Source organism: Melanerpes formicivorus, unplaced genomic scaffold (genome assembly GCF_026170545.1).
Source record: "Melanerpes formicivorus ecotype bairdi unplaced genomic scaffold, bMelFor1.0.p_v2 SCAF_2510, whole genome shotgun sequence".
Classification (NCBI taxonomy): Eukaryota; Metazoa; Chordata; class Aves; order Piciformes; family Picidae; genus Melanerpes; species Melanerpes formicivorus.
The window spans coordinates 16,457-22,500 of NW_027144861.1; positions in this window are offsets into that span (position 1 = coordinate 16,457).

The following is a 6,044-nucleotide window of genomic DNA, read 5'->3' on the forward strand; positions in this document are numbered from 1 at the left end:
CACCCCAGGCCGCACCAGAAGCCTCCCCCGCACGCTCTGCAGGCTTCCCACCCACCCCAGGCCGCAGCAGAAGCCTCTCCCGCACGCCCTGCAGGCTTCTCAGCCACCCCAGGCCGCAGCAGAAGCCTCTCCCGCACGCTCTGCAGGCTTCTCAGCCACCCCAGGCCGCAGCAGAAGCCTCTCCCGCACGCTCTGCAGGCTTCTCAGCCACCCCAGGCCGCAGCAGAAGCCTCTCCCGCACGCTCTGCAGGCTTCTCAGCCACCCCAGGCCGCACCAGAAGCCTCTCCCCGCACGCTCTGCAGGCTTCTCAGCCACCCCAGGCCGCAGCAGAAGCCTCTCCCGCACGCTCTGCAGGCTTCTCAGCCACCCCAGGCCGCAGCAGAAGCCTCTCCCGCACGCTCTGCAGGCTTCTCAGCCACCCCAGGCCCCAACAGAAGCCTCTCCCCGCACGCTCTGCAGGCTTCCGACCCACCCCAGGGCCGCACCAGAAGCCTCCCCCGCACGCTCTGTAGGCTTCTGACCCACCCCAGGCCCCAACAGAAGCCTCCCCCGCACGCTCTGCAGGCTTCCGACCCACCCCAGGCCGCACCAGAAGCCTCCCCCGCACGCTCTGCAGGCTTCTCCGCCACCACAGGCCGCACCAGAGGATCTTTTGCACCTCTCTGGACGCCACCCAGAGACTCCAGGCCGCACCAGAGGCCCCCCCCCCAACCATTTACAGGCTGCAGTGCCAGCCTAGGCCCCGCTGGCAGCCTCCCTTGTCTGCTTTGGAAGGCCTCCCATCCACTCCAGACCTGCCTGGAGGCCTCCCTCGACTGCTCCCGGGGCCCTCGAAGCCACCCTAGGCCTTTCTGGAGGACCTGCTCGACCGCTCGGGCGGCTTCTGACGCACCCTCGGCCATCCGGCGCCCAGCAGCTCCCAGGGCCAGGCACCGGCCTCCCCCTCCGGCCGCCCCTGGGGCCGGGGGTGGCTCGGACTCGGCGCCCCCAACGTGTCGTCCCGTCCCCCCCCGCCCCGCACCGCCGAACATTCGCTGCAGCCGAGGGCTTGCCGCTCGACGCCTACCCCACCCGCCCAGCCCCCCGCTGCGGCCCGGCGCTGCCCCCGGCCGCTGCGCCCCGCCTCTCATCGCTCCCCCCACCCGGCAACCGGCCGCCGGGCACGGCAAGTCCCAGGGCAGGGAACAGGTGCTGCCGGGACCCCGTGCTGGCTGCCGGCTTCCCGGGGCTGCCCCGGGCACGGACAGGTCGCCCCCCCGCCCCGGCGAATGTTCACCGAACCGGCTGCCGGCTGCCTTCGAGCACCCCCCGCCCCCCCGCCACTATCGTCCCCCCCCGCCCCCCCTCCGCCTCCGCTGCCGCTTCTCCCCGCACCGCCTCCACTGCCTCCCCCCGCCGCCGGCGAACGAGTCGCCGGATCCGTAGGGTGCCGGGAGCCCGAACGGCGAGCGGCTCCGGCTGCTGCCGGGACCGCGGGGATTCGAGCCGGTCCGGCCGCGGCCGGGACCCCGTGCCGGAAGCCGGCATCCCGGGACGGCCCCGGGACGGCCCCGGTCGCCGGCCGGGTGACGTTCAGCGAAGCGGCTGCCGCCAGTCTTTGGGCCTCCCCCGTGCCGGGGCCGCGGGGCTTCGAGCCGGTCCGGCCGCGGCCGGGATCCGGGGCCGGACGATGGCTTCCCGGGCCGGTCCCGGTCGCCTCCCGGGTGACGTTCACCGAAGCGGCTGCCGGCTGTCTTCGAGCCCCCCCCCCCCCTCCGCCTCCGCGGCCGCTTCTCCCCGCACCCCCTCCACTGCCTCCCCCCGCCGCCGGCGAACGAGTCGCCGGATCTGTAGGGTGCCGGGAGCCCGAACGGCGAGCGGCTCCGGCTGCTGCCGGGACCGCGGGGATTCGAGCCGCTCCGGCCGCGGCCGGGACCCCGTGCCGGAAGCCGGCATCCCCGGACGGCCCCGGGACGGCCCCGGTCGCCGGCCGGGTGACGTTCACCGAAGCGGCTGCCGGCTGTCTTCGAGCCCCCCCCCCCTCCGCCTCCGCTGCCGCTTCTGCCCGCACCCCCTCCACTGCCTCCCCCCGCCGCCGGCGAACGAGTCGGCGGATCCGTAGGGTGCCGGGAGCCCGAACGGCGAGCGGCTCCGGCTGCTGCCGGGACCGCGGGGATTCGAGCCGGTCCGGCCGCGGCCGGGACCCCGTGCCGGAAGCCGGCATCCCGGGACGGCCCCGGGACGGCCCCGGTCGCCGGCCGGGTGACGTTCAGCGAAGCGGCTGCCGCCAGTCTTTGGGCCTCCCCCGTGCCGGGGCCGCGGGGATTCGAGCCGGTCCGGCCGCGGCCGGGATCCCGGGCCGGACGATGGCTTCCCGGGCCGGTCCCGGTCGCCTCCCGGGTGACGTTCACCGAAGCGGCTGCCGGCTGTCTTCGAGCCCCCCCCCCCCCTCCGCCTCCGCTGCCGCTTCTCCCCGCACCCCCTCCACTGCCTCCCCCCGCCGCCGGCGAACGAGTCGCCGGATCTGTAGGGTGCCGGGAGCCCGAACGGCGAGCGGCTCCGGCTGCTGCCGGGACCGCGGGGATTCGAGCCGCTCCGGCCGCGGCCGGGACCCCGTGCCGGAAGCCGGCATCCCCGGACAGCCCCGGGACGGCCCCGGTCGCCGGCCGGGTGACGTTCACCGAAGCGGCTGCCGGCTGTCTTCGAGCCCCCCCCCCCCTCCGCCTCCGCTGCCGCTTCTGCCCGCACCCCCTCCACTGCCTCCCCCCGCCGCCGGCGAACGAGTCGGCGGATCCGTAGGGTGCCGGGAGCCCGAACGGCGAGCGGCTCCGGCTGCTGCCGGGACCGCGGGGATTCGAGCCGGTCCGGCCGCGGCCGGGACCCCGTGCCGGAAGCCGGCATCCCGGGACGGCCCCGGGACGGCCCCGGTCGCCGGCCGGGTGACGTTCAGCGGAGCGGCTGCCGCCAGTCTTTGGGCCTCCCCCGTGCCGGGGCCGCGGGGATTCGAGCCGGTCCGGCCGCGGCCGGGATCCGGGGCCGGACGATGGCTTCCCGGGCCGGTCCCGGTCGCCTCCCGGGTGACGTTCACCGAAGCGGCTGACGGCTGTCTTCGAGCCCCCCCCCCCCCCTCCGCCTCCGCGGCCGCTTCTGCCCGCACCCCCTCCACTGCCTCCCCCCGCCGCCCGCGAACGAGTCGCCGGATCTGTAGGGTGCCGGGAGCCCGAACGGCGAGCGGCTCCGGCTGCTGTCGGGACCGCGGGGATTCGAGCCGGTCCGGCCGCGGCCGGGACCCCGTGCCGGAAGCCGGCATCCCCGGACAGCCCCGGGACGGCCCCGGTCGCCGGCCGGGTGACGTTCACCGAAGCGGCTGCCGGCTGTCTTCGAGCCCCCCCCCCCCTCCGCCTCCGCTGCCGCTTCTCCCCGCACCCCCTCCACTGCCTCCCCCCGCCGCCGGCGAACGAGTCGGCGGATCCATACCGTCCCGAGAGCCCGAGGCGGCGGCACCCAGTGCGGGTCCGGCCGAGGCCGGGACCCCGTGCCTGTCGCAGGCTTCCCGGGACGGCCCCGGAACGGCCGCGGTCGCCGGCCGGGTGACGTTCTCCGAAGCGGCTGCCGGCTGTCTTCGAGCCCCCCCCCCCCCCGCCGGAGCCGCGGGGATACGAGCCGGTCCGGCCGCGGCCGGGACCCCGTGCCGGAAGCCGGCATCCCGGGACGGCCCCGGGACGGCCCCGATCGCCTCCTGGGTGACGTTCACCGAAGCGGCTGCCGGCTGTCTTCGAGCCCCCCCCCCCTCCGCCTCCGCTGCCGCTTCTCCCCGCACCCCCTCCACTGCCTCCCCCCGCCGCCCGCGAACGAGTCGCCGGATCTGTAGGGGGCCGGGAGCCCGAGGCGGCGAGCGGCTCCGGCTGCTGCCGGGACCGCGAGGCTTCGAGCCGGTCCGGCCGCGGCCGGGATCTCGTGCCGAACGTCGTCTTCCCGGGACGGTCCCGGGAGGGCCCCAGTCTCCTCCCGGGTGACGTTCACCGAAGCGGCTGCCGGCTGTCTTCGAGCCCCCCCCCCCCTCCGCCTCCGCTGCCGCTTCTCCCCGCACCCCCTCCACTGCCTCCCCCCGCCGCCGGCGAACGAGTCGGCGGATCCATACCGTCCCGAGAGCCCGAGGCGGCGGCACCCAGTGCGGGTCCGGCCGAGGCCGGGACCCCGTGCCTGTCGCAGGCTTCCCGGGACGGCCCCGGAACGGCCGCGGTCGCCGGCCGGGTGACGTTCTCCGAAGCGGCTGCCGGCTGTCTTCGAGCCCCCCCCCCCCCTGCCGGAGCCGCGGGGATACGAGCCGGTCCGGCCGCGGCCGGGACCCCGTGCCGGAAGCCGGCATCCCGGGACGGCCCCGGGACGGCCCCGATCGCCTCCTGGGTGACGTTCACCGAAGCGGCTGCCGGCTGTCTTCGAGCCCCCCCCCCCCCCTCCGCCTCCGCGGCCGCTTCTGCCCGCACCCCCTCCACTGCCTCCCCCCGCCGCCCGCGAACGAGTCGCCGGATCTGTAGGGTGCCGGGAGCCCGAACGGCGAGCGGCTCCGGCTGCTGTCGGGACCGCGGGGATTCGAGCCGGTCCGGCCGCGGCCGGGACCCCGTGCCGGAAGCCGGCATCCCCGGACAGCCCCGGGACGGCCCCGGTCGCCGGCCGGGTGACGTTCACCGAAGCGGCTGCCGGCTGTCTTCGAGCCCCCCCCCCCCTCCGCCTCCGCTGCCGCTTCTCCCCGCACCCCCTCCACTGCCTCCCCCCGCCGCCGGCGAACGAGTCGGCGGATCCATACCGTCCCGAGAGCCCGAGGCGGCGGCACCCAGTGCGGGTCCGGCCGAGGCCGGGACCCCGTGCCTGTCGCAGGCTTCCCGGGACGGCCCCGGAACGGCCGCGGTCGCCGGCCGGGTGACGTTCTCCGAAGCGGCTGCCGGCTGTCTTCGAGCCCCCCCCCCCCCTGCCGGAGCCGCGGGGATACGAGCCGGTCCGGCCGCGGCCGGGACCCCGTGCCGGAAGCCGGCATCCCGGGACGGCCCCGGGACGGCCCCGATCGCCTCCTGGGTGACGTTCACCGAAGCGGCTGCCGGCTGTCTTCGAGCCCCCCCCCCCTCCGCCTCCGCTGCCGCTTCTCCCCGCACCCCCTCCACTGCCTCCCCCCGCCGCCCGCGAACGAGTCGCCGGATCTGTAGGGGGCCGGGAGCCCGAGGCGGCGAGCGGCTCCGGCTGCTGCCGGGACCGCGAGGCTTCGAGCCGGTCCGGCCGCGGCCGGGATCTCGTGCCGAACGTCGTCTTCCCGGGACGGTCCCGGGAGGGCCCCAGTCTCCTCCCGGGTGACGTTCACCGAAGCGGCTGCCGGCTGTCTTCGAGCCCCCACCCCTGCCGTGGCCGCGGGGATTCGCCCCGGTCCGGCAGCTGACGGTTCCCTGTGTCGGACGCCGGCTTCCCGGGACTGCCCCGGGACAGCCCCGGTCGCCTCCCGGGTGACGTTCACCGAAGCTGCTGCCGCCTGTCTTTGTCCCCCCCCCCCCGTGCTCTCCCTCAGGCGGGAGGTAGACGTGCTCTCCCTGGGCGAGTAGACGTGCTCTCCCTGGGCGAGTAGACGTGCTCTCCCTGGGCGAGTAGACGTGCTCTCCCTGGGCGAGTAGACGTGCTCTCCCTGGGCGAGTAGACGTGCTCTCCCTGGGCGAGTAGACGTGCTCTCCCTCGGCGAGTAGACGTGCTCTCCCTCGGCGAGTAGACGTGCTCTCCCTCGGCGAGTAGACGTGCTCTCCCTCGGCGAGTAGACGTGCTCTCCCTGGGCGAGTAGACGTGCTCTCCCTGGGCGAGTAGACGTGCTCTCCCTGGGCGAGTAGACGTGCTCTCCCTGGGCGAGTAGACGTGCTCTCCCTCGGCGAGTAGACGTGCTCTCCCTGGGCGAGTAGACGTGCTCTCCCTCGGCGAGTAGACGTGCTCTCCCTGGGCGAGTAGACGTGCTCTCCCTCGGCGAGTAGACGTGCTCTCCCTCGGCGAGTAGACGTGCTCTCCCTCGGCGAGTAGACGTGCTCTCCCTCGG